Below are 27,929 nucleotides of genomic sequence, written 5' to 3' on the forward strand. Positions count from 1 at the left end.
TGAGAAGCCCAGCACCAGTCCCTTGGACCTGCCCCTTGTCCAGACGCTGCTCCCCAGCCACCTCTCCTCCCATCGCCCAGGGCATCTGTGGCCAAAGGCCTGGGAAGTCCAGGAGCAGGCAGGTCCTGCTGGCATGGGGCTGCCCTCTCTGCCTGCCCTGGCTGTCTTGTGTGACCCCCAAGCCCTAGGGAAGATTCCTGTTGCTACTCTGCACAGCTCTGTCATGCCAGAGCGTGGGTTTAGGAGCTCATTCGAAACTGAGCTCATGAACAATACAGCTATAGAAATTTGAAGTCATAATTAATATACGCTCCCGCTAACACAGAGCAATGCACTCTTAACACCCAGCATTATGAACCACTTCTGCCTCAGCAAAATTCCTCTTATGCTTCAGAAGAGGAGCACGTGTTTTCTTTGCAGAACACCGCTGGAGACAGAGGGCCAGATCCACGACAGGTGGAAGTCAGCACGGCTCTACTGAAAGCCATTTACACCAGTTAACAGAACAGCTTTATTGCTCACTGCTACAAACCCAGCAGTGCAGAAAGGGCTTTTTCAGGGGTGTCATCCCTTCTGCTGCTTCTCCCGGAGCTGCTGCAGCTCCACATTTTGTGCAGGAGAGCACTTTGAGCCAAACCTGCTCAGCTGACTGAGCTTGTGATCTGCGAGGTGGAAGGTGCTGCTCCCGCAGCCCCAGCAAGTGGGCTGCAAGACAAACCCCCGGGATCCCGGCCATGGCGAGGTCACGCTGAGCTGCAGCGCTCCTGCCCAGGAACGGAGGCAGGGTTTGCTGCACGAGGCAGCCGAGGACTACAGAGCTGCACGATGCCAGGCTTTGTTCAATGATTCATTATTCTGATCCGCTGAATAATTCAGCGTGCGGGATTAATGGCATATGCCACCACAACACATCCCGTATGAAGCCTGGCTCCCTCAGGAGGAGCTGCTTCCAGAGGCAGCAGTTCCTCTCCCACCCCACCAAGCTTGTGCAGCGTGACAGCCAGGGAGCCGCGGGCTTGCTGGGGTCCCAGCATCCCTGGCTGGGGTGGCAGTGTAGGGCCTACAAGCACGGTAACAGAGAGGGATGGGGGGAAAAAGAGCTCTTCTCTTCACTCTCCCAACCCAAAACACGCCAGAGCCCTGGGTAAGCCAACAGCAGCAAGCTCTACCCTCTTCCAAAAACACTTCACAGGGCAGCACTGGAAGCCAGGCAGAGGAGATGCTCAGACCAACTGTTCTCTCCATGAGAAATCCCCCACAGCCATTTAGTGGGGGCAACTCCACTCGTCACTCACTTCTGCAGGCAGATTTCCAGCAGCCTGAGCCAGAAAGCTCAGTAGAGGCACCTCCTCATACACCGTTCTCACGAGTGCACACATTTGTCGGTGTAGGAACACACACCGCAGCAGTTCCTGAGAGAACCCGATGGTCTGAACATTGTGTTAGGCCTTCCGTGAGCCAGAATGATTTTTGCTATTATTGAGGGAAGGACATGGTCCTAGCAGACGAAGCAGCACGTGCTCGCTGCTTGTGGGTGCTCCGATCAGCCAGTGCTGCAGCATGTGGGATGCCCTGGACCTACCGGCTGAGGGACAGAACTAGTACTGGCATCCTCCCATATCCTAATCAATAAAAATTGAACAGAAGGCAATAACCAATTCAGAAGATAGAGATCTCACTAAATTAAATTAACATGTACAGTGTAATCAACATTCATTAAGCCAATTTAGTCAAGTGATGACCTCAGCAGCTTTTAATCATATACTTAAATGTCAAATCAATATGCAGATTTGGTATAAATCTTTTCCAATTATATCCCATTAAAAACTTTGAGGTAAATAAATGTAACTGAGTCAGCTATGTCCAATGAATATAAATACAACGACTCGCAGCAGCTAGCTGCTACCCACCCCACGTATACCCACGGGTACGCAGTAACGGGGTGCTCTCACTGCTCGTCCTGCAGCACCCAACTCACGGGCATACAAAGCTTTGCTCCTCTCCCCACTCCCACACTTACAGAAGCGACTGCGAGGATTCTCCGTGATTTGCTGCCTAGCTGCCTCCACAGCTTCTTTAATTGTCACACATCTGCCCGCTGTCTCCAATGACATTTGTCACCCTGGTTGATGTTACACCATTTTCCTCCCTTCTGCAGCTGTTGTTGCGTTACCTGTAAATCTCACCTGCGAGACTGGGAGAGGCGAGAACTTCCTGTAAAAACAAGATTTCCAAGAACGTTTTGCTACGCGGTAAATGGAGCTTTGAACCGTGGGAGGCCTCAGCACAGGCAGAAATGCTCCACAGGCTCCCCTTGTCCAAGCTGTGCACACACGCTGCGACGGCCAAGCCTTCCCACAACAAAGGTCGGCCCCGCCAGCGCCCCGGTCAGCGCAGCGGGGCTGGCAGCCCTCCTGCAGACATGTGTGTGTCAGCAGAGATAACACAACGGCCGCTTTTTTCTCCCCGTCCTATTATTTAGGGTGATTGCAGGGCCAAGCAGTCTGACAGGTAAACACTGGTAATGTCTCGATAATATCACACCAGAGACGAGGGGAGTGCTGCGCCAGCAGCAGATGCAGCAGTAATGGGCCAGCCCTGCCCCTGTGCTGTCAGGCACTGACCCTTTTTGGGACCCCTGCCCCAGCGCTCCAGCAAACTCACTGCAGCAGTGCCACCAGCGAGCTCGTCTGGAACACTGAGGGAGGTGTGGACAAACCTCAGAAGACAGAGGAAGGTTTCTTCTATTTAGGAGAAAATTTCTAATAGAGGTGACAGAAAAAAGAAGTGCTAGAATCCAAAAAGCACTTTGAGTTTTAGACAGATCAGCAGAAACTCATTGATATCATGAGCCCTTTACACTGCCAAAAACCACCCGTCTCCTCCGGGTTTGTGGCTGCCACACCACGTGCCAAGCAGCCAGCAGGAAAAGGGCACACGCTGCCACTGCACCGAGCCGAGCGCGCCCTGCAGCATCGGGGGCTCCAGCAGCACAAACACCGCACCAAGGCGCTCGCTGCAGCTTCAGAGGAAGTTGTGCCTGCTCCTTGCAGAATGTAAGCAGTTCTGTGGTGCACACCTAGCGCGTTTCACCACCCCTCTGCACAGAGCGGATTTCTGGGAAAACTGGTGCAGGTTTGCAGAAGCGCCACAGACCCAAAGGAAGCGCACAACCAGCACCAAGCCCAGCCTCAGCAGGCGTTCCCTGGTGGCACCACGAGAAGCTCCAGACCCAGTTCCTACCCTGGAAGGAATGCCACGAATGCCTTGCAGTTCCACCTTCCGACAGCTTCCTTCATCTTCCGCGAGAAGAAACTCCCTGGCCTTTCTGCTGTAGAAACGTGTATGTAGTATTGCGGGCAATTTTATTTGTGGGGCTGTCGTTTGACCACAGCAAGCAGATGAAAAAGCAAGATGAGGTCAGCAGGCAAGCAGTGCCCTGCGCCAGAACTCCTTGTGGTTAGCATATCAGGCTTCTCATCAAAATCTCCCTTATGTGGGGAGTAAATCTTCTTTAATGTATCATACCTATTGCTAACTCACAGAACTGAAAATCTCATTTCATGGGCTCCAGGTTTACCAGATTACAATTCCACTGCAGAGAGTTTCTTAAAGTAATACAAACTCCTAAGAAAATATCAGCAGGTAAAAGCAGCATTTTCCTCCCCACTGCCCCCGGCAGCGGGAGAACACGGTCCTGCCCCACCGGCACGGGACTGCCCTGCTATTCAGGCACAACACGCAGGAGGCAGCCGCCTCGCCACGGCTCTCCAGTGGGTTTTCAAGCTTTTCATTTGTGCTTATCTAAAGGGAAAAGCATTTCCTCCAACAATAGCTGTGAATTTATGATCAACTCAAGATGTCAAGATTGCCGAGAGACACCCTCTTTAAGGCTGCTGTAAATTGTTTAGACAATAGGAAATGACAGCTTCTTTTATAGCTTACAGTGGAAAATCCAGGATGGAGTGCAGATTTATTATTTTGCAGTTAAGGAGACCACTGAATGAATATTCTTCAAAGGGAAGTAAGCATCTCTACAACTATGTATTCAGTTATTCTGTACTTGTACTCGTACTTCAACTCACAAAAGCAGGAGTTTAATTCCCTCCTGCACAGCTCTTGCTTCAGGGCTGCTCCGAGGCACGCTCACAGCCTGGGCGATGGCTGCTGCGCACGGGCAGCTGCGGTCCTCGCTGGGTGACGGACCCAGCGCCTCCTCTCAGTTGCCACCTCCTTGCCTGGCAGCCCTTCTGCTCCTCTTCTTCGTCCTTACTGCAGGAGGCTCGTGCAGAGTGCTCTGAACCGGACCTGGCAAGTCCTGAGCTTCTGGAGGCAGGGTTCTGTGCAGGAGCTCCCCGCAGCACTCGGTGCCAGCGCCGCATCTTCCCTGCAGGACCGGGGCTGGTTTCTGATGTATTTTTATTCATGCATATGAGCTACACCAGGGAAGCTTTACCATTTGGAAATACAAGATCTGGTTTTCTGAAGTTAAATCTATCACAACTCAGGTGAAATCAATGGGAAATACAAATGCACAGCATTTCTGAAAACACAACACCGCGCACATTTTCTAAAAATCCAAGTGGGTTGTCGTAAAAATCTCCCTGTAAAATTTCACTCCCTCTGATGTTTCTATTTCCCCTCGCACAGAAATCTGAAGTCTGACTTGTCTTTACCCCAAATTTGTGTTATTTATTCATAGCCAAGCAACCAAAGATCAAATTTATCAAACAGATTTCATCATGTGGAAAGCACAGTGATGAAGTCTAAATTGCAATTGACTGAATTTTGAATTAAGCAATCAACTGATTAATTACTTGACTTTTGTCTAATAAAGTAAAGTGTAAGTGACACAGCAAAAGAGTTACATTCCATTACTGCAGCTTTCCCTTTCCCCTGCTGCCTGGCATGGAAATAACACTATCATCTGGTAATTCCAATGAAGAGATGCATGAGACTGTCAAAAACACCCATTATCCCAGTCTGCCATTATTTTTTCTTGCTGTACGTCTTACAAAAGAGGGAAAACATTGTGTGTGTATGTATATATATAGATACAAACAAATATTCTGTTTCCCCACATAGTAAATAGCAAGTGCCAGGATATTGCCAATTCTAGCATAGAACCTATGATTCTACGATCCTTCATCAACATTAAAGTAGATCCAACCCGTTGCATCTTTCAGATTGATTTCACCCTGATGAATGGGAGATTGTCAGAGTGGTCAGTGCTCCCAAATACATTAATCCAGTCTGAGGTCATCCCGGACTCATTTAAAATAGCTTTTAATGTCTCTGTGCCCCTGTGATACCTCTGATAAATGTCCAGTGGAAGACAGTCTATCCTGAAACATGTCAAGGCCACAAAAACGAGGGCTGTCAAAAAAATCAGCATTAAAACCTGCTCCATGTGCTGTTTCTCTGAAATCCTTTAAATGGCATGCTTTGCCTTCTGACATTAATCAAGGGTGACATTCTTTGGAGGGCTGAGTGTGCATGTCAAAAGAAACTCTCCAGATCCCAGAGATGCGAATCACCTGGAAAGCAGACACTGCTCTGACGGGTGAGATTCTCCTTTTCCAGCTGATTACTGCATGGCATCCAGCTGCGAGCAGCACTGCAAGATGCCACCCGTCTGGGCTTTGGGAGGAGGAGGCCTGGCTGCCTCCTGCCCAGGGGCTGGATGAGCTCCCCACTCATGAGCCCTGTGCCTACAGCACATCCTGGGCAGCTGGGACAGCAGCTCCTCCACGAGCAGCTCCATCTCCCTGGGTTTAAGCGAGCCAGGTGGGATTCTGATCCTGTGGCACTTTGTTGCTTCTGTAATAAATCCCCTCCCCACACCAGGCACAGGTAGCCAAGGGTGCTGAACCTGCACTCCCATCCTGGGGCAGTCAGCACGCCGGGGCTGGGAGGCTGTTCCTGGTAGTGTCTCAAGCTGGTTCATAGAGCAAAGCCTCGTGGCACGCTGCATTTATTCACATGCTGCTTTTTGCCATGAACCTGTTCATAAAACTGGGTCGTCTCACATAAGCACCCTTTTGGACATCAACGACTACTGGCTACTCCATGCTCGTTTTTGCACCAAACTTAATTGTAGTTCTGGACGACGATCCCGCAGGACAGCCGTGTGAAGCTCCGCTAGCCTCTGTTCACTGTGTTCACTGCTACCCATCAATGCTGCCCACATTGACGCAGGACTCATTCGCCATACAGCAAGGTCCAAACACAGCAGGAACCTATAAGCCTGCAATACAAAAACCTGCATCACCTGCTCCTGCTCTTATTTGCATCTCCTCCTCTCACCCTTGCACTGCTGACAGCCTTTCAGACAACGTCTCCAACCCTACAGCGTTTTTTTCAGTTCTAGTCCCTGGAGGGACAGTACCGTAGTTTTGGTTTTCATTTTTTCCCCATAACCAGAAAACATGTGTACTTATTTTTAGCTGCTAAAACCCAACACACTTCTGTGACTTTTACTGACTCACAGCCCTTCAGTTGGTCTCCACTTTTTTCCTCCCATCAGCCACTGACCCCCAAGAGAAAGCTAGTGGCACGTTTCCACGTGCTCCCATAATGCCCACTGCTGGAGAATCCCCCAAGCAAAGTCCCTCCCGAGCTGGCAGCTCCAGCTGGAAGGGAAAGTACACGTTAGCATTCCCATAATAAAAAGGAGTTCTAATTTTAGCAAATGAAAAAATAAATGGCTACAGGCCTATATAATCTACACATCAGCACAACAAGATGCTTAGTCAATAAAATAGTTCAACTAAGTGATCTCAGCATGTAATTCCATAAGGATTTTTTTCAGAGGTAAATGCTATCATTTTCCATTTCTGTTTAATGAATCATGTGAATTATAGTAACATTACAAATGGTTCTCTTTGCAGCCTATTAGTTTGTTTCTGTAGGGTTCTAATGGAAGACATGCTTCATTTAAATCTTAGCTTGCCCCCAAGCCATAAAGAATAAATTGTATTATCATAAGCAGTTACCTTTTAAAATGATCTTATCTAAAGAAAGTATTCTGCTTTGTTGAGGAGGGTTATTACCATTTTAGGCAAAATGCTGCAAGCACTTCACTTTTTTTAAAATATAAATTGCAGCAGCAAAGAGACCAAGGGGCTGAAACTGTCTAGGCATCCTCTAAGCATGAGGATGAACAACATCTTCCCAACACTGTTGTTCCCATCAGCAGTAAATTGAATCATTCACAGGTTCACAGAGTTTAAGGCCATAGGCAATAGCACAATCACTTAGTCTAAAATCCCGTGCACCACAGGCCACTGCATTTCACCCACTTGCCCCTCTGTTGAAACCAACAGCAAGTGCATTTGACTAAAACGTAGCTAGTGTTCAGCTGAAGCCTGTCTTCCTGAAGAGCCTCCTGCCTGGGTTCAAACGCTCAGGTCGGGAGAAGAGGGCTTCACCCCTTCCAGGGGAGGCTCATCCAAGTGAGGGACCACCCCCATCCTCGCTGCTTCTCCCATGTTCTCTCTTGATACAGCCCTGAAGCATCACAAGTATTTCTATTTTTACTGCCTACTGTCACAATTTCACAGCAGGGCAAACACTGACTATATTACACACACACACACACATTCATATAGGAAATAAATTCATATATTCATAAATTCATTCAAGATAAATGCGAAGCTGCTTGCAAGTGGGTCTGAGCACTCATCACACACCTAGAACACCGCAGTGCTGGGCACCCCATGGTGCTGGGCACCCCATGGCATTGCCCCCCAGCCAGGAACCCCATTTGGCTCAAATAGCCCTACAAACCAGTTCAGAGAAGCAGCAGCCCAAGCCAGAGTGGATCCCCAGGAACGAGCGGGTACCTGCCACCTGAGGCTGGACCAGTTCATCTCACTCAGCAGATCCCTGCCCAAATTCTTCTTAAAAAGATTTTGGTGACAAAGACTCAGTACCTTCCAGGCAGGGTAATCCCACGCTCCACCAGTTTTAAAAGTGGTAAGTTTTCATAATATTTAAACATCTTTTTTTTTTTTTTTTCCTATTCAACTCCATTTCTTCTAGACCTGTCTAATGTGATGGGAGACTTTCCTTGCAGTTATGTTTTATGCATTTGAAGAACATTCTGCTCAGTCTTTTGTGGACTGAGTAATTCCAGTTTCCCCGACCTTTTCACATGGATCAGCATTACTTCCCTAGTTGGAAATCACGTTAGAAGGCACTGGATGTTTTAGGAACTTTTAAGCAAGCTAACAAAAAAGTACAAATAAAATTCATGAGTTTTCTGAAGCCCGCCAGGACCACTTAGCTGAAGAATGCTCTATCTTGCTATTTTTCAAAGATACAGCATCTTTGATTTGAATAACCCACATCACTAAGTCAGTAGCTCTCCTACCCAGTCTAATACACGCACTGAATCAGAAAATATTATGGTCCAGGCAAGAGCGTGGACAACAGAAGAATCACTTCTAGTGATGATGGGTCGGTGCTGATGGAGTGTTCCACTTCAAGACGCTTCGGTTCACGAGCTACTACCCAGGTCACTAACTGCTAGAAGCCTCCATTTATTCCGCATCCTATGCCAAGTTTGTCATATGAATCAAGTGATATATATTCATAGCCCAGCTGCTATCTGGACCAACACAGTCCAAACAGATGAACAGCAGTGACAAAAACACCAGGTAACTCAGTCACCGTGCTTCTCAGTAAGAGTGAAAATAAATAGGGAATAAGAATTCATGCTACTGTCAAGAAAAATTAGAGTGCCATCAATTTAATGCAGTTTTGCTTTTTCAATAAAAATGCATCTGCTCTACCACACTGAACAGTAATAATACCCTGTAAGGCACGAGGTCAAAAGCCTTCTAATGACATACTGGGAAGTGTGCATTTGTTTTGCCCACCTTGTGAATGACATTCTTATTTAAAACGTGAAAGAAAATACATACCCCTGGGGAAGAAATAGATTACACCACTATCTATTGTAGCTTTGACACTGGATGGGGATGACAGGCTTCACAGGGTTATTTTCTGCAGTATGCAGAAAGTGGGTGTTAATTCCTAATTGTGTACGTACATAAGCACACGTACGCCCTGGAAGCAATGGGTTGCTCACCACTGGGAAGCTCCAGGCCAAGAACATGTCACGAACTTCCCACCTTTATATATTCCAATACATAAGCATGCAAAATAAATGGTATAGAAGGCCTTACAAAAGGCATGTCAGCTGCTGTGCCAGAATAAGGGCTGTCCTGGCAGAAGGCTCACTTGTTGTCAGAGTACAGAACTGCCTTCAGGCTCCAAGGACCTGTGACACTGAGGAGAGCAGCCCTGCTGGTCTGGTATCCTGCACACTGCCAGGCACCGTCCGCCCTTTCTTAGTTATCCTGCCTGAGAGAGGGACCAGCGGCAACTGCTTGGTAAGACCCAAAAAGCAGCTTGGTGACAATCCTGGGAGGGAAAGGACATCACCCACCCTTGGGACGTCCTCTGCACTGGGTGACAGCACTCCCATCACCTGCCAGCCCGGGGCTCCCCCTGAGCACAAGCACTCCCAGAGCAGAGCATCCTCCCAGGGAGGTCCAAGCCTTAGTGCACGAGGGCTGGGAAGCCCCCCTCTGCCTGTTCTGCTTTTTCAGTAGCTCCCTGTTACAGAAACTTGTGCGTGCAGGCCAGGCAGGAGGGGCTGACAGCTTCCAAAGCCCTTGCTTGCCAGCTGCTGGGCTGCAACCAAGCCCTACCGTGCTGAGCTCCCCGGCTACACGGCACAAGGAGAGGCAGCAGCTGTGTGCCAGCACCTCCTGCGCTCGTGCCTTGCTTCTCCTGGACTGCCCCGGCTTCCCTGCCGCAGGGCCACGCGCCTCCAGACTCACCTGAGAGCTCTGAGACCTGACACTGGAAATCTGGCCCAAGCTAACCCTCCACAGCAACAGTACACCTGCCCCAGTCCAATTATTTCTGTGTATTTTGGTATCGATCACGTCCCTGATCAGACAGCTTGGGATACTAATTGTAATTATTCCTGAGTTCCAAGGCAATAAAATTGCCTGGAGTTGTCAAAGGGTAGTTTAAGGCACAGGGACTCTGCAAATTAAACCACACTGGCAACCTTAAAGAGCTGCCTAATGGGTTTGGCTCTAGCAGATTATTAACCAATTCTCCTGAGAAGTCCTGCCATGGGGAAAGGGGCTTCCTTTTATGAACTACAGAAAATAAGTTAGAGTTTTCTCTCCTCTTTGTAGGTAGAAAGAGCTCTACTATCCAGAAAAATGAACAAATTTCCAGAGGGGAAAAAAAAAAAAAAAAAAAATCAAAAATCAGGCCAGCCTGCAGTTGCACAGCAGCAGCTCATCCCCACTTGGCAGCCCAAGCATGCAGGCTCCCCACTCAGAGTCTCACCTGGAGGCTGGGAAGGACAAGAAAGGGGCAGGGAGGAAGGAACTGGAAGACCTGCTCCCAAATGAACCCTCTGAGATCCAGGGATGGGGAGAAATTCCCAGCAGAGCTCAAAGCGGGCAGGAGATTGTTGCATTAAAACCCTCCAACGCTATGTGCCTTGCCCAGGCTCCTAAGGAAAAGAGTTTTCAGATTTCAGGTGGAATTTCCCCGCAGAGGAAGAACTAAGAACAGCCAGCAGCCTCTTTTCCCCCAGAGCACGCCCGCTCAGACAGGAACTGCCCCGTCCCAGTCTTTCTTCCCCTGGCCAAAGACACTGCATGAAGCACAAAGCAGACAAAGAGATAAATTAAGTGATAGTAAATAAAAAACAGCAACTCAACGTTAAAATTCAGGCCACAATCAAGCGAAGAAATATTGCGGTCCTTATCTCTACACACTCTGCTCTGCCACTGATGCCAGAGGCAGGAGCCTTTATGGGACCAGAACGTGATCTGTTCGTAATTGCAGAATTCTCAAACACCGGGCTTTTGTTTCTACAGAAAAGTTTTGCCTAAGAGCTATTTCAATTCCAAGCAGCTGCCTTAAAAAAAATAGCAACAAGAAAACAACTTAATATGTAGGGCTTTACTGCATAGGGCTCATTATTGACTGAAAAGACAAGAAATAATTATGTTGCTGAACAATACATTTTGTCCCTATCTGAAAAGTTTCAGGGACTAGAGGATGGATTTGAGGTGAGTTCGTGCACCTCAGCACAACTCACCTGCCCCGGGAGCATGTACCTTGAGGAAGTTGAGATCTTCCTCTTCAAGGCAATTCAGTGCTCGCCACAGGTAGAAAACATAAAATGTGGTAAATACAAACAAAGGCAATGAGCAAGCCTGTGGGCCTGGGCCAGAGCATCAGGTCTAGGCAAGGATCTGCTGGGCTCAGAACACCTCCCTGACGAGTCCCTGCTGGATGTGTGGAAACTCTCCTACTTGGAGGCACTTTTCATCAATTATCTCAACCCATCTGGCTCCTTCTCTCAGTTGCATTGATTATGAGCATCCTGTGCCCTAGAGATAAAAAACACCAGCCCCATTTCCCCCCTGTGCCTTCTCCATATTGGCTCATAACATGATGAGACTGGTGATGAATAGCCTGCTGGGAAATCAATAAGAGCACAGACATGTCACAGCCCCAAGATTAATGGAACTGACTTGGCACAGAAAACTTTCCTTCGTCTGCACAGCCAGCCCACAACGCTTGTCACTTCAAGTTTCCTTAACCGTGAGCACAGATCCGACTTGCGTGGCCATCCCCTGAATTGGAGTTCACCAATTTCCAGTCCTAGCTGCACAGTCACCAGCAGAAAAGCCCACACCAGGTCCACATCAGAAGAGACCCTGAATATTGAAAAAAAAAGTATTTCAAGGAGTTACGAGCAGAACACAAAAATGACTAAGAAGGAGGCCCCAGACACTGTCTTCACAGATTGGTTCTGGCAGGGTAGCAGCTGTATTTTGTTAATGATAGATAATCATTTTTGGGAAGGCCAATTAACTTTTCAATTAATCCATCAAATCAGTCCCACACCTTGCCTCGGTTTCAAATCTGATACAGCTCAAAACCACTCTCCTCCAGTGACTGCTGCAATTGCCCATGAAGGAGCTCATTGCTAGAGCACCTCTTCCACATCCCTCAGGCATCCGAGCACCTGTAAAGGAAAAGACTCAATCTTTAAAATTGAGAGGAAAATAAAATACACTTCTGTAAGCAACAACTGTATGGGTGGGGGAACTGAGCCGCAGCCAGTATTCCAGAAATCGAGCAGCAGCAATGAAAGGGAGAGCTGACAGAGACAGGACACTGCACAGACCTAACTCTGTCTCTGATCTAAGACACTGTCTCAGAGAAGACCAGCATCTGCTACTCGCTTTCTGACTATGTTACCTCTGCAAGGGCCCAGACAGTTGCATATGGCAAGTCTGGAGAATGCTCAGCCTACGGACCAGCACTCCTGGAGGAAGCTTTTGAGAACCAGGCAGGGTTACCCGGGATTCCTGTATCAGGAGGCAGAGCTGGGCACATTTACCATCTTGCCTTCTTTGACCCCCACTTCTGTTCTTCCAACAGGAGAAGGCTCCTCTGGTAACTTCGCATTAGCTCACAGCTGGTAGCGCCTGTCGTGCTTCAAACAAGGTTTTCGGCACACTTAAACGCAATGCCTGCATAATGTCATGGCAGGTATCACACCCGTTTTATAGATGTAGAAGCTTATCCAAACATCAATCCCTTTCCCCAAAACACCAGAGCAGATGGCCCACCAAGGTCACGCAGGTGCTCTGCTTCCTCCATGAGATGCAAGCAGTTACTGAACAATCCTCAGTCTCACTCTGGGGCTTCCTAGGGTGCTGAATAGTTTCAAATATTAAATGTCTTATGTACACAACTCCAAGCACTTCATCCAGCCTGAACAGTCCTGCTCTTGCCCCTAAGCACCCATACAAGCCTGCACAGAACTCATTCTCATACCACAGCATCCAACTTTCAAGTCTCAAAGTGTCCTATGGAGTGCAGTATCCCTGTTCGGAAAGCCATAAAGACATTTCTGTGGCTGGCTACGGCAATTCCTTCATCTGTTACATTAGGATAAATAATACATGTCTTCAAAATTACCTAGATAAGTATTTCTCCATTTAGAGGCCTCTGTAGTGCTGCTTTCCCAAATACAGCCAGAACAGCATCCCCAGCACCTGGGGGGCACGAGAGGAGCACACACCATCCCCATCCAGACAAGACACGGCCAGCTCCGGCACTCCCAGACACCGCGAGGGGCTGCAGCTGGGCTGGGAGGTTAAACATTAAACTCTGCTCCTTCTGACTCGGCTTCAGCCTTGATTTGCTCTTCCCAGCTTCAGCAGGATGTCAGAAGCTAGGGATTTGGTTCTGGTTTCTTTAGCAGGCAAAACCCAGAACTCCCTAACGCTGAATTACTGCGTAGCCTTAAAATACAACTGATTTAGCAAGCTTTAAGATGAAGTTTAAGATTTACACCAATTCATACAAAAAGAAGCCTGGATCAAAGGTCCAAAAAAGGATGAGCCCCACCATAGAAAATCTTTACAAATTAGTATTTTTTCCTGTGACAAGAAAGCCATTTCTCGGCTGTGCTGCTTGCACAACATTTCTAGAGCCTGCTCTGCCTTCAGTGAAAGTTTCAAGAATTTTCAATCTTCAACGTGCACCCAAAGGGTGTATAATTAGAAGTGCTTTTGATTAACTATTAAGTAGCAAATAACAGTTGCCATTAGGTACAGATTAACAAGGTCATGCAAACTCCAGGAATCTGTTCTGACTCAGTATTTTCAGCCAAGCCTGTTTTCTCTAGCTCCCGCGGAACAACGTGGTCCGAGGCTGCATTCCCTACGTGCTGTATCAACACCTCGGCACTAACGAAGACGAGCGTCACTTACGCTGGACACTGCAAGCCAAAACATTTCAGCGTCCTCTCCCCCTTACTGTGCAACCTCCAATTATGTTGTAATAAACTGAAATAGGGCAGGGTGTGAACAGACAGCAGTCCCATTCATTTACCTCTGGATGAATACCTTGTGGTTTTAGTAACATGGATTTTTCACTGATCATTTGAGTATGCATAACTGCACCTAACTCCTCCTGTTGGGCGGGTAAGTGGAGGATTTCAGAGCGTTCGGGCTGCACCACAACTGTTGGTGGATTTCCCACTTCCATCCTCAAAACTTTTTCATTTCTCCCCGAAGCTGCATGCTGCTGATGCAATTGCAGGGCACAGCCAGCGACCTCGGTGCGCACTGTGTACCCACAGCAGTGCCAGCCTGTGGCAGCCACCCCAGCCACCACCAGGCATCCAGGAAGAAGGACCTGGGGTGCTCACATACCGTCAGTTTGTCGCTTTGCTCCAGCAGACCTCAGCCAGCACATGTAAGGCATCTATTTCCGCCCCTTCATCCAGCCTTAATCACTTTCAGTCTTTAAAAGTCTTTGTTTCCCCCTCCATGCCACCAGTTTCCAAATAAATGACCAAGGGACTTGCAAACCTTTCAGTAGCACACCCTACAGCTTGTTTTGCAGGACCTCCAACAAGCACAGCAGGCCTCCGTGCACAGAGGCTGACCTTGAAGCACACAAGAGAGCAACTGCAATGAAGTCAGAAGCACTGCACACTGCCCCCAGGGCTGCACCTTCACCACAGCTCAGGTCCAGACCTCTAGGAACATTTTCCAGTCCTCGGCAGGCAGAGCTTCATCCTTAATGTTGCCAATTACAAAAAAAAAGAATTAATTTTCAACCTGTATTCATGGGGCTTAGAAACTACACAGTACAAAGCTGCCCCACTGTATGTAAACTAACTGGCAGCACTGGAAAGCCAACCTGGATCCTGGAAACAGAGGAGTGGGAGGGAAATGAAAGCATGTGTGTAAAATACAGATAAGAAAGCAAATCCCAGCTGTCTTCCTTATCAGCCCTTCCTATTTCTCTGGCAAGAACATGTAATTTTGTGCCGTAATAGCAAAGGTTGGAGTGACTGCTGTCACATTTGAATGATACTGCTATAGCTTCCCTCTTTATATGTATCTGAAATAGGAATCTTGGAATCCGTTCTCTGGGTACCATTTGTTTTCCAATGCTTGTCTTAGTCCCTCCTTTTCTATAAAATGCACCTTTCTGAAGCACGGGTCTGAGATAAATAACAGTACTGCCTTGTGTGTTCAGAGCTTTTCAAAGACATCGTATTATTTATCCTTTCAGCAAGCTATAATTTGCGCCCAAACATGAGGAAAAACTGAGACCAAAGGAATAAGATTTACCCAGGCCAAGAGCAAGTCCCTGCTGTAACAAAGTTCCTTCTGTCTAGAACTGAAATATACACCTAATTCCTTCCTTCCTGAAAGGACCAGAGAGCGTGCTTGCATCAGAAAACAAAGGTAACAGTATGATTTTATCGCCTCAATAGAAAAAGCACAAGTCCAGAGAAACAGCAACTGCAGGTCCAAAATAGTTGGCTAAATGGGAACAGAGCTGCCCAACTGAGAGACAGTCCCAGGGACTTTGCTGAAAATACAATTAACAGAGCACACAAATCACCTATACAGACTCACAGCTGGTTTCAATCTACAAATTTCCCTCTGAAAACTTTACAAAGAATCTGTTCAACACTTACACACTGCAGCCTTAAGCACAGACTTCGTTCCCATTCAGCTCTCAGGAGTTATTTTTCTAATCACCAGAGTTAGCACTATATGTAGTATTATACACGATCAGGTTTGTATGAATGGGAAATAGGAATTTCTAGACAATCAACAATTTTGCAATGCAACTCTAATCAAGAGTTGAATTAATCTTTATATTTCAAATCTTAAATCTTTACTTAATGTGTACCTAAGGACATAGCTTAAATTCTGCATATGCACAGTTGTCAGGTTTTGACTAAATTAATGCTGTAAATGCCGTAGAAAAAAGATTAAGTGAAATAAATTCAGAGACTCGTGAAATTACACAGGCATTCTTTCTACCCAAAATTACAGAATGAAACTAGTTTCACTTTTCAGGACCCTAGAATGTAGCTCTCAAGAATTTTTATCTGCTTCCTCTGTGTTAAAAAGAAACAACCTGGTCTTTTTTCAGCATCTATTTCATTAAGAACAGACCCACGCAGTGGGTCCAGCACTGCCCTTGCAGTGGGAGCAGTGCCTTGTTACTGCACGCTCCATTTCCTGTGTGACAAACACCTTTCAGCCCCACTTCCCAAGCTCTGCCACTTTTGACTGATAGCAGGAAATTGAACTGCACTAAGCACACATTAGAAAATCTGATAAATATTGTTTGGAAATATAATTGAGGTTTAACTGGAGCATGAATTTTTCACTCAGAAGCAAAGATTTCTCCACTTATTTATGAGAAAGATTTAGTGTTACAAACAACGATGACAGTTAAGATAAATGTTAACCTAAGTTAGGCTTTTCCTCATAACCTGCAGAGCCTTCTTTTTTAAAAGTGCTTTAAGTCACCGCCACACGCATCACTAGACAGAGCTGCAAAACCTCGACAGAACACCCCCACCCCCTGCCCTTTTCAGGCGAGGCACTGGCTGCAAGGATCAGAAGCACCTTTTACATTTGGGGTTCAAAATCCTGAGGAATGCTTTTGAGCTACAAGCTGCAACTGAGGCTTGGTCTACCCTTGGATCAGGTTTTGTGTCAACACCACTTCCAACACATCGGTTGATAGCTTTGCCATGAATATGTAAGAGCCAATGTTCACCAAAGTTATGTTTTACGATGCATGAAGACTTCTCACATGGCAGTTTTGCTCTCAGCCTGTACAACACTTCTACAATATAAAGAGAGAATCAGATCAAGGTGGCCATTATCTAGGTACCCGGGCTAACTGGAAAGGGCCCTCAGTTTTTAAAGCTTTAAGTAATCTTGGAAGATTCTTACCTACGATGCTGACAGCCTGGTGATGAGAACTGCAGAGACTGCTGTCAGCACCCAGCCCGCCCCCGGGCCGTGCCAGGCACTGTGCAAGCACACAGAGTAGGCAAACCTTACATCCCCGAGGAACTCAGCCGGCTACACTAAGTGCAAAAGCATCTTTAGGTGGACACTGAAAAGCTAATTCCATGTGATTATCTGACTAGTTAACATTAAACAAGATTTACTTACATGCTCTCCTCTCATCTGCATTTCCATAGGTTTAAGCCTGCATTTGAATGCAACAAGCACTCGCACTTGAACCACAAAAACATGTGCTGCTCTAATCAGCTCCACTAACAAGGAACCAGCGGTATCAACCAGTGTTCTATTAAATCAAGGATGAACATTAAAAATTCCCATATAGCATCAGGTCAGAGCCAGCACTGGACTCGAATGCTAACGGCTTGCCCTCCTGCTGTATCTTTCTATTAACACTAGTTCAACTGTGCAAACAAGATAGTAACAACACTCTACTACACAGCAAATGCTGAATTCAGATCCCAGCTCTGTGCCTCATAAATTTTCATCCTGGCATCACTTCTTGTTCTTTTTACAGCATTTTAAAAATGTAGGTTATCCTTTGCATTTTAAGCAGGCACAATTGTATCAAATGCCTGGATTTTACAGCAGCTGAGATGTTCCCAAGTTTGATGAACTGATCTCAAGTGAGATAAGTTATGTCAGTTGCCTGCTTTGTCAGTAAATCAAGAGTTGACATTTCCCTGATTTGCAAAGGTTTAATGTTACAGTGAAGAAAAGTATGTTCTTGAAAATCTGTATGGCAAGGTTAGATTAATAAGCAATTTAAAGAAAACGTCCCCACGTAATGGGCTTGGAACATCCAAACTCAATTCTAGTTCATTGATGTTTCTGAGGTTCTTTTTTTAGGAACTCCAAAAATGCTGTATAAAACATTTTATGGAATATTCCATCTATGTGCTCCTTTGCTTTACAATAATTGACAACATTTACATATATTTCCATGTCATACCATCCCATAAATTTGCATATATACGCAGGTAAAATTGCTCGGATTTAAACATGCTGCTTGAATGAATTTCGGGAGCTGAATCACATCTCCAATCCGAGCTGCAGGGCTCCTACAATCCCCTCTCCTTTGAACTGCTGCACCCCATTGTACCTTCTGCTCCCGTCCCGGTAAGCTGCTGGGTGCCAGCCCATTCCTGCATGCCCACCCTCCTGCCATGTAACGTGGGGAGAGCTTCCCACCCCGCAGGATGCCTTTCTCCTCACCAAGCACACGCTGAGCCCAGGCAGCAGGGAAGCCTTGCTGCCTCAGCAGTCAGACAACCTTCCCCCTTGAAGCAATTTCCACGCTGATTTGTTTCTGGTCCCCAGGGAGGAAAGTAGTGCTGCTGAATCTGGCTGGTGGGCAGGTCCTCGGAGTCTCTCCCACCATGGTTAAAGGGAATGCTTATTTCAGCAGCTGCTGATAAACAGGAGGGATTTATAACTCACCCCGTGTTTAAATATTGGCAGTAGTTACTTTTCCAGAGGTAACTACATTGGCATAGCTTAAGTACTGTTCAGAAGCCCTGTAAGAACTTGATCTGTTATTAAAAGATATGTATGGTGTGAATTTATATAGATACAGAGCTTTTAAGGATTTTTAGCAGGAAACTAATGAAAGCAATAAGGCACTAAAATCATCTCTAAGTGAAAGGGATTCACCACTGATTGCACCACCCTGCATTTCCCACATTAAGGTCCCCATGAACCCCTGGAGCACCAGTGTAGGAAGAGCATCGAGAGCCATGCCCTGCATCAGTGCAGCTCTTCGAACCAGATGCTGCAGAGATGAAACCTCACAGCTCAGCTCCCCAGCCCACCAACCCTGCGAAAGGCCCCATGCTGCCTTCCTCTAATCGTAATTCTCCTGCTCTTCTCTGTACTCTTAATTGACAGAAATGCAGGCTTTGGGTGGAGAGTACGCTGTTCAGCAGGGCAACACATTCCACTTTAAGGCAGAGCTGAAGAGAGTGATTCTACTAATTTTTATATTGTGAAGCCATCCTTAGACTTAACCCAATTTATCCCAGTTTGTCCGTACAGTTTTCTGGAGCTATTTTTACTGCTTTGAAGCCGTACTTTAAAAGCACAGATGGTTCCTGAAATGAACCAAAACAAACCCTACTTGAGCCGGACTGGGAACAGTTATATTGAAGTGTTAGATTTTATTTATTTTTTTAAATCACTGAAGTAATTTAGAGTTGCGTTTTGATTTACATTAACTAAAATGTACTGGTTAGCAGCAGTGATGCCATGAATTTGAATGTGACATTTGGCAAGTGTACTAACCATCTGGCCCCTGCAAAGTGTATGCAGGGCATCTCGGAGCCTTGTGGGGGAAATGTTCACCGAATTACACTTTGATCACCATCAATAACTTTTTTATAGGACCAGTCACCACAGAATCTGATTGAGCGGCGGCTTTTGCATTGGAAGTGGACAATAAAACAATGGGAGGTTACACGCACTACTTCAATGTCCTTTTGAACACAAGTGAGATTTTCATGGAACAGACCGATGAACCTGAACCTTCGCTTGCACAGTGGACTCAGCATAAACCAGCTGCGATGCCCAGGCTCCAGCAACACAAGCATGTAGTAAGGGAATCCCTCGCCACTGCAGTGGACAAGAAGCAGAAACCAACAGCTTTATTAGAGGGCCTGAGAAGCTTCCCAAGATCTCACAGCAAGTCACCAGAGACACACACAGAATAGTCCACAGCAGCCAGTTCTTCCTATCAGACAGAGCAAGCTGCCTCCAAAGGCCTCAAACCTTCTGGGAGCTCAAGGCAATGGCTGCACTGGAAGGCAGCATTTGGGAAAGTGAGGACTTTGAGCTGCCCAAATCCATTCCCAAAAGCAGTGTTCTGCTCTGAGCAAATGCCATTTTTAATAAGTAGTAGTAAAGCGGAAAGAAAAATGAACTGAGATGACTGATTGAAAAGCCTATACCACTGAACACCCAGAGCTGCCCAGGGAAACAGCAAGCGAGGATCCCTCCTCTTGCATCAGCTGCTCTCAAAGTAACAGGGATTGCTCATCTTCGGGACTAGAATTGAGACCAGACTGAACTCTGCTGGCTTAATTAGCTAACCATAAGTAAACAAGCCACTTGAGGGCACAATCACAAAAGACACTTCTAGGCAACTGATATTCTTCCCATATATGCACCTTTTCGGACCTCATTCAGCTGCTGCTTTTAAGGTAGAGCTCTTCTGAAAGCAGGTGGCAGTGGGGCGAAGAGGATGAGAATTAATACATGAATACATTGTTATGAAATCAATTATTAAAAGCAAGAACCGAAAACTTAAGGACGCTAAGACCCAACTCCTCATACAAATACTTCTGGTAATGTATAAAAAGAAATTGAGAAATTGCAAGATTATCTGTGGAAGCAGAATGCAGCTCTAAGCTTGTGAGATGGTACCAACAGCTCTTTACCTTGAGCTTCCTTTGTATTACCAGCATTTGCATTACAATAGTACTGAGAGGCTGCAGCAGAAGTCAGCATAGCATTGTGCTTAGCATTTCACCAATAGAAATAGATAATTCCTGCCCTGAAAGCCGAGGAGTTCACACTTACGATGGGAAGAGGAAAGATTATAATTAACTTTTTACCACAGAAGGACACTTCAGCTCATATATTGAAACTGAGCTCAAATCAACCCACATCTAGTTCAGTCTCAGCTCCAGGTTTCCTCTCCCATCCGCCAGGCTCTGTTTTCCCCTGTCCTCTTGAAGCTGAGTTAAGATTTCTCTCTTTTGAGCCCTGTGGAACGCATGGACAGCCACAAATGAGGTAGTGTAGTTGGCATGGTAAGTTAATGAACCGTTAGAGGTCTCTGGACAGTTGACTTCTGGGTTACTGTAATCCTTGTGGTTCGGTTTGTTTAAACACTTCACATTGTCTGCCAGGTTTGCAATAAAAGGTCAGAGGCAAAAAAACATCAGGAGAAGGAAGCAAGGTCAGAGAGCAGGAAGCTTTAATTTCCAGTGCAAGCAATAATATAAACCCTAGCTGAAGTCGGACAAACGCAGCCACCCTCCACACTGTAAGCAGCCACATGCTTTTCCTCCCACCTCTCAAAACCCAGGTAGAAAAGCCGCCGAGAGGCCCCGTCCACTGCAATGCTGCTGCAACCAAAATGCCCTTCTCATGGCCGCGGCCAAGGTGAGCATTTCGCCTCCAATAAATTAGTAAGAGGGCTGGAGGAGTGGCTAACACCAGAGAAAGACTCAGTAGCCCGGGGCAGTAACCGTGCCAGTAGGACAGCTTCATTGAATTGCCATAGGATTTCTAAGCACCCTGTGCCCACCCAGGAAGGTCCAACAGAGCTCTCACCTGCATGGCCAGCACGTGGCACTTCGGTGCCTGGAGCTGCCCTGGGAAGCAGCCAGTGAGGATTCCTCCTCTTGCCTCAGCTGCTTTCAGATGGCAGGGAGTGTCACTGCTCATCTTTTGGACTAGATCTGAGACCAAACTGAACTCTGACGGCTTAATTAGCTAACCATAAATAAACATCATTTACAAGACCTAAACATTTAAAACGCCCTGTTAAGCATCTGAAACATAAATGCTTAATTACAGACTAGCTCAAGATTTAAATAACACTGGGATAAATGCTGGATAAATGCTATAGAGCAGCTGTCTATGAATATTTTACAATGAGATTGCTCTCTAGTCTCCATGGACCTGGAGACTATCAGGTTAGGAAGAACACATTCATTCTTCAGAAAGCCTGTTCTTCTCTTTGCCTGTAGACTGCAACTGCCCAGATATCACTGCTAGCTCTGCTACAGCTTGCTGAAAGCTTTGTCCTCCCTGAAGTGCCCACAATGAACCCAGATATTTGGGTTTCCCTGCTGCTGCGCTAAATTCTGTTCCTCTTACCCTCTCTTCTCTACTCAATATCCAGCTAAGTCACCAGAAGGATTCCCTTGGCTGCAGAGTGCTCTGGAACAGATCTCAGGATTTATTAATGACCATCCTTAAAATCTACAGAAAAGGTACAGTTTTGATTTCCTTTAAAACATGTTTACATTATTTGAGTGGTATAAAGGGACTTTAATACCCCCCAAAATAAGGCCACAAATGCCCAGGTGACACAGCTTCAAATTGCAGAGACGATGAGAAGTCACTAGTAAACCTTTTATTCATCTACATCGACCCCAGTACATTACTGCACTGGTCACCGCACTTGTGCTGACCCCAGCTGACACCTCCATTGCTTTGCGAATGCAGGCCTGGGAAGTTTCAGCAGGGAAAGAGCAGCATTTGCCTGGCTTTGCCCAGCTGATTCTGAGGTCTGTATTTCAGATCATCCTGGTTTCTCATGAATTATGTACAGGTGTTAGAACAGCTCGTGGAAGCTCAGCTAAGACCACCACTGCAGCGGACGCAAGGCAATACTAAAAAGTTCTTACTCCAAAGAGATGCAGAAAAGCCACTGCTGCTTTACCCATGACCAAGTTCCAGCACCATGCCAGATCTCGGGCTCTGATACCTAGAAAGCAGCAAAAAACGCCTCACCGATGACTTTCCTATTCCATCGGAAAAATTCAAAATGTCTCTGGTTTGAGCTAGAACAATGTACTCGAAACATAACTATTCAAGGGCTTTTGTCCCAAGTATTAATATGACAGTCACAGGTCTCATTTAATGTGAAATATGAGCAAATAGACAGCAACTGAATCAGCCTTCAAAGAACAAAAGCAAAGCAGCTAATTTCACCTTCAGATGAGCAACACTCCATCCCCTGAATCTGCTGAACATCTGCAGTGTATTGATTGCACTTAAACAGCTGCCTTTAGAATGCTAATTTCAGCTCTGCCTCAAATTCAGCACTTCTTTACACAGAAGGCACTAGCTGCTCAGCTTTTTTTCTGTGAAGTAAATGGAGCAAGTGATTTTTTTTCTTTAACTACAGACTAGAAACTTCATTCCAATTAAAGTGACAGTAATCTATTAGTTAAGGAAATAAAATTCTTACTACAGGAAGGGAAGAAGATACTTAAGCCTGTATTTCAGTTCATTCTCTATTAATGATGAACATTTGAAGCCTGGCAGAAATAGATCTTGCATTTATTGCTATGAGTATATTAAGAATTAACAGCAAGCAGAACAATAAATGAAAGTCAAACGTCTTCACCCACTCTTTGCCAAAGACCTTCACGGCACAGCTGGGTTGACCAGAAATATGTACCAAAGGAATATTAGAGCCAACCAACAAGGTCTGCCAAAAGCACGGCAGACCCTGGTTATTTGGGCCCTGCCATGAGAAGATGTGGGAGATGCCCAGTGGACAAGCTGGGAACACAGCAGAAGACTCGACTCCACCACCCTGCAGAAGCAGCTGCTGCACCCCTGATCCCTTGGGAAAAGGCTACCAGGAGGTCAGCATCACAAAGTCGCTTACTTGTGCTGCTGGTGTTAGTGCTGAAATGAGACTGTTTCATTATTCTTCCATTATGATTTTTCCTCTGCTGGTTTCTTCCACTGATTATTGCACCAACTTAGGGCTCCCACATCCCAAACAGTTTCCAGTGTTACAATAAATCTTCAGTGTAGTCAGTTTGCATTATTTCCCCTTCTCTGCATATATTTTATTCAATGCTTCCAGATTTAGGTACAAGTGCCAACCATACTATCCTCTTGGGAGACTTCTAGGCATATTTTTATTAACCATCTTAGATCAAAGCAGTTAATGTGTATTAGTGTAAATAAAATGCAGAGTGTCTTAATGAGAGGCTAAAGCTTCATTTGATTCTTTGTATAGTGCTTCATCTGAAAACAGGTACGTAAGTTCCCACAGCCTGCATTTTATACTTGGGTTCAACCATGTACATACCCTATGTTAAGTACTTAGAAGTCTACAAAGAACTTTGAAAAAAATAAAGTGCACATTTTCATGCCATCTTGTAAGATTACTCTTCTCCCCACTTCCCCCTCCCAAGAGCTCTTCTAAGCAACAACACACAGCATAAAGTTCTGTTCAGTTTAAATAACTATCCACACATTCAGATCATTTTTTGAAATTCTTCCAAACTGCCTTGGAAAACAGATCAGATTTTGAATTACTGTGCATACTGTCTTGAAATATCCAGCTCCCAGGCCCTGAGAAAAGAGCTTTGCAGAACTTTTTTTTTTTTGCCAAAATCCATCCAGCCAAACTGTGCTTTGATCCACATTAGCGCACACTACCCACCTCTGGAATTTTAGTATGACTGTTCAAAGCAATCCAAAATCTCTACACAAAGCCCCAGCCAAAAATTCTACTTTGATAGATGCCAAAGCCAGTTTAGAATTTTATTTTGTCACACATTTAGTAGGGGGAACTTGAATGCTTTTTCCCTTACAGAAATCTGTTGTTTCCAGAGCACTCATTTGAGAGAGCCTCTCAAGTGGCTGGGACCTGCAGCATATTCCAGAGAGCTGATGAGAAGCCCTCTGGGTAAGGCAGCACGTGCTACAGAGCACGGTATGCAAAGCCTAATACAGACAAGTTCGTAAAACGTGTAAGGACTGAAGACCTGTGTAACAGCAGATAAGGCTGCCTACAGCAGCCCCATGCACCAGTCCAAGCATACTGGCCCGTTCACAGAACAGTGAAACGAGCACACAGCACCACGCAACTGCCAGGTTCGCTATCAAAAGAGCTTCCTTGAATGCCTGTGCAATCCATTACTGCTCCTGCCTTTCCTGGTTTATGCTGCTAACTGAACAGCCTGCAGAGGTTTCCCCCCCCACACTTCTTCCACTGACAATTAAGCAGATTTATGCACGCAGTATTAAGGAAAGATTGGAGCAGATTCTGTGTGAGCAGGAAGGATTCGTCCTTTGCTGCACACAGCCTCCAGCTGGCATCAGGGCACTCCACAGAAGGCCAAGGGAAGAGCAGCACCTACAAATCAAGTTTCAAAAACCAAATCATCCTAAGAAAGTTGTAATTTGAATGATGTTCCTGCCCTCCCAGGACTCAAGCCTGCAGCTTCGGGATCTTCCACCTGTCTCTTAAGATCTAGACCCTGATTAGGCCGTGTCTGGGGCTTGAAAGCTAACAAAAATTTTCATCTGGTTTCAGCTCTCAAATAAGTATTCTTGAAAATTCCATCCTGAGCTTCACGTGATTTGCTTTATGAAGCAAACTGAAAGAATTGAGAAGTTTGGAATCGCTTCTATCAAATGTATGTATTAGCAATTTTTGCTATGACCTATTTCTCAAGCATTCTCATGTAAAAAGTATTTATGGCAGTTCTGCAGAATGAACTGAAATTAGAAAAAATCCCTGAATAGAGCAGAACACACACTGTGGTTCATTTCATTATTTAAATGTGTTCTTTTCACTCGAAACAGCAAAATTAAATAAAGAAGGAAAAGAAATATTCTATCCTTCAGAATATTTCAGGAGTGACTTGCATTCATATCTGTCTACATCTCTATATTCACGCATACAGGGGATGAGGATGCATCAATTCTATCTAGCAAATGGAGTTAATTCTCATACAGAAAATGTGCCATTTAAATTCCAGAAGGGATAATGAACAGCACTGGAAAAAAAGACCACAAGACAAACACGATAAGCAACTGAAAATAGCTTTCAATGACTACAATGTATTTTTCTAAATCTGCTGTTATTTCATTTGCTGAAGATATGGACACTTGCCCAGTCTGCTGGAGTAGGTAAGTCAGTGCAACCTATCAGCCATCTGCTCTAATTGGACATGCAGCCTGAAGAAACATTATAAATATGCAAAGAACTACAAAAGCACCCCGATGGAATAGCTGGATAACAATAGCTTTAATTTTTCATTTGTTTATTTGATTTGCCTGTAATGAATGAGTTACTGGAGCGACATCTGGAATAAGTGAAATGAGACAAATGCAACTTTAGGGCAAAATAAGTCTGTTAGAAACAAATCTGCATTTTTATTTTTGATACTGGTTTGGTTTTTGAGCTGACGCTTTGCTCAATCATCTGCACCGCTTTGTTATGAATAGGTGGATGGGGATCCTGGTTTGTTTATGTGCTAACTGCTAGCTTTGAGGGCCTCTAGTTAGTCTGGTAAACTAGACAATTTCATGGCCCTGTCACTCACAATCAAATTTTCTGATTTAATGCTTGGAGCAAACCAGAGAAGTCACTACACCAAATGAACTGAATGATGTATTGCATTTTGCCATCAAAGATGTTGAAAGTGTTTTCCCCAGATCTTTGCAATTCAATGGCATCAAAAAAGCGTAATTGCACCTGCAGGGCAAGGATGGATGGACTGATGCAAAAATCACTTGAACAAAAACTGTCATAATTATAAATGACAGGGAGCTGAAGGTAGCCAAACCCACACCGCAGCTTTGCCACATAGAAGGGAACTGACTGCAGATTAAGGCCTTCAGAACCGTAATTTTAGTGCTTTCATACAAACAAGAGACCAAAAAAGCCACCAGAACCACATGAAAGCAACCAGTTGGCATTTAGTGCAGGCATCTACCCAGAAAACTTCTTCCATACAGCTACCCGCACAGCACACCACAGCAGTCTTCTGGCAAGACCAAGCCCAGCAAAACTCAAGGCTAGAAGAAAACAGACAATCTCCAAGACAAACATCCTGGGGTCCTGCAGTGTTTGGCCAAAGCATCCAGATGATCCTTAGATCACTGATGCAGGACACTACATTTGGATATGGCGTATTTTAATTTTACTTGTATTTTAGTTTGGGGAATCTGTCTCTGAAGAACAGAGCAGTGACAGCATCTGCATGCTTGCAGGAGACCCATGGTAGTGAGGTAACTGCTTCTGAACAACACCTATTCTCAACACCAACAGTTCAGAAACAGCTTTAATACATCTTACTTTGAGCAGCAATTCTGAAGAGGAAAATAGCAGTCTTAATTAGGAATTAGATGAACAATTACCATATTATGTTCAATCTTTTTAATGTGCCTGGGTACACAGAAATAAAAACACAAAATGCACAGTATATTATAAGGAGAAAAAAAAATCCTCATATATAAAGTTAATTTTTAGTTAGCTTTGCCTTTGATGTCTCAAACAGTTCCCCAAAAAGCAATTCATCTGAAACAGGTGGATGATTTGTGAAATTGGAGGCATGAGCCTTGAATACTTCCCCAGTAAGCTTAAAGAAACCTGGATTTAGCCTTGCTTCACTACCCTCTGGTATACACAAGCTCCAAGCACTCACCACCCTCACCTCCAGCACATGCAGATTTGGGCCTGACACAGACTGGAACAGTTCTCTTAACAGTGCTTAGGTTATTAAGATTTTTATATCCTACCAAAAAAACAATGGGAATCCAGTTTCCAGCAAGTAAGTATCATTCTGCAATGCTAGTTGAGACATTAACTTGAGCATAAAACAGGAGCCACCCCCAAGCAACCCATTCTTCCTCAATCACTTCTCCACCATAAGAAAAGGCAATAGATCAGCAGCAAGATGCCTGATGTTTTCAAGAATATCTTTGTTACATTCTTCTCTAAGCTTTTTATTTCTTTGTCTGTGTTATTTTTATGGGATATTTAATGGAAGGTTTCAACAACCCCATCACAGAAAGAAAAGAAATAGGAAAAAAGAATAATTAAATTTTTAAAGGTTCTTTCTGAAGGAAAATGGTCTTATATCATTTTAAATGTTTAAAATCTAGCTGACTCCGGTATTTCTCATGATGACTTCAGCAACTTGGAGAGCAATTTAAAGCCATGAAGAGAGCTGGGAAATACAATCTATAGTAAAACTACAACAGATTATCCCATTTGAAGGGAGAAACAGCAGAACATATGTTCTTGACTTCTGAGAAGAGTTTCATAAACCACACATTCATACAGGGTCTGACACCACCAAGATCCACACTGCTACAGGTCAAAGCAGTCAGCACACAGCAGTGAACCACTGATACGAGGACTTCGATGTCTGTGGAAACCAGCCACTGGAGGGATGGGGAAGTGTCTTTCACCATAAGAAATGCATCTGCAAAGGCACAGCACACACGGAAAAACTACAGCTTTTA

The 27,929-nt window shown here is 45.3% G+C and overlaps 1 long non-coding RNA gene across 2 annotated transcripts in view; it reads right to left on the reverse strand.

Moving 5' to 3' along the window:
- LOC310886170 overlaps positions 1-27,929 on the reverse strand; it is a 228,797-nt gene that overhangs the window by 199,091 nt on the left and 1,777 nt on the right. Inside the window, exon 3 of one of the 2 annotated variants that reach the window (XR_014575227.1) lies at positions 1-27,889. This exon is cut by the window's left edge and continues 16,963 nt beyond it. The exons of the other annotated variant lie outside the window; for it this stretch is intronic. This is a non-coding gene — a long non-coding RNA (uncharacterized lncRNA). The remainder of the gene's footprint in view (positions 27,890-27,929) is intronic. 2 annotated transcript variants of the gene reach the window in all.

Source organism: Anser anser (genome assembly GCF_964211835.1).
Source record: "Anser anser genome assembly, chromosome: 24".
NCBI classification, from domain to species: domain Eukaryota; kingdom Metazoa; phylum Chordata; class Aves; order Anseriformes; family Anatidae; genus Anser; species Anser anser.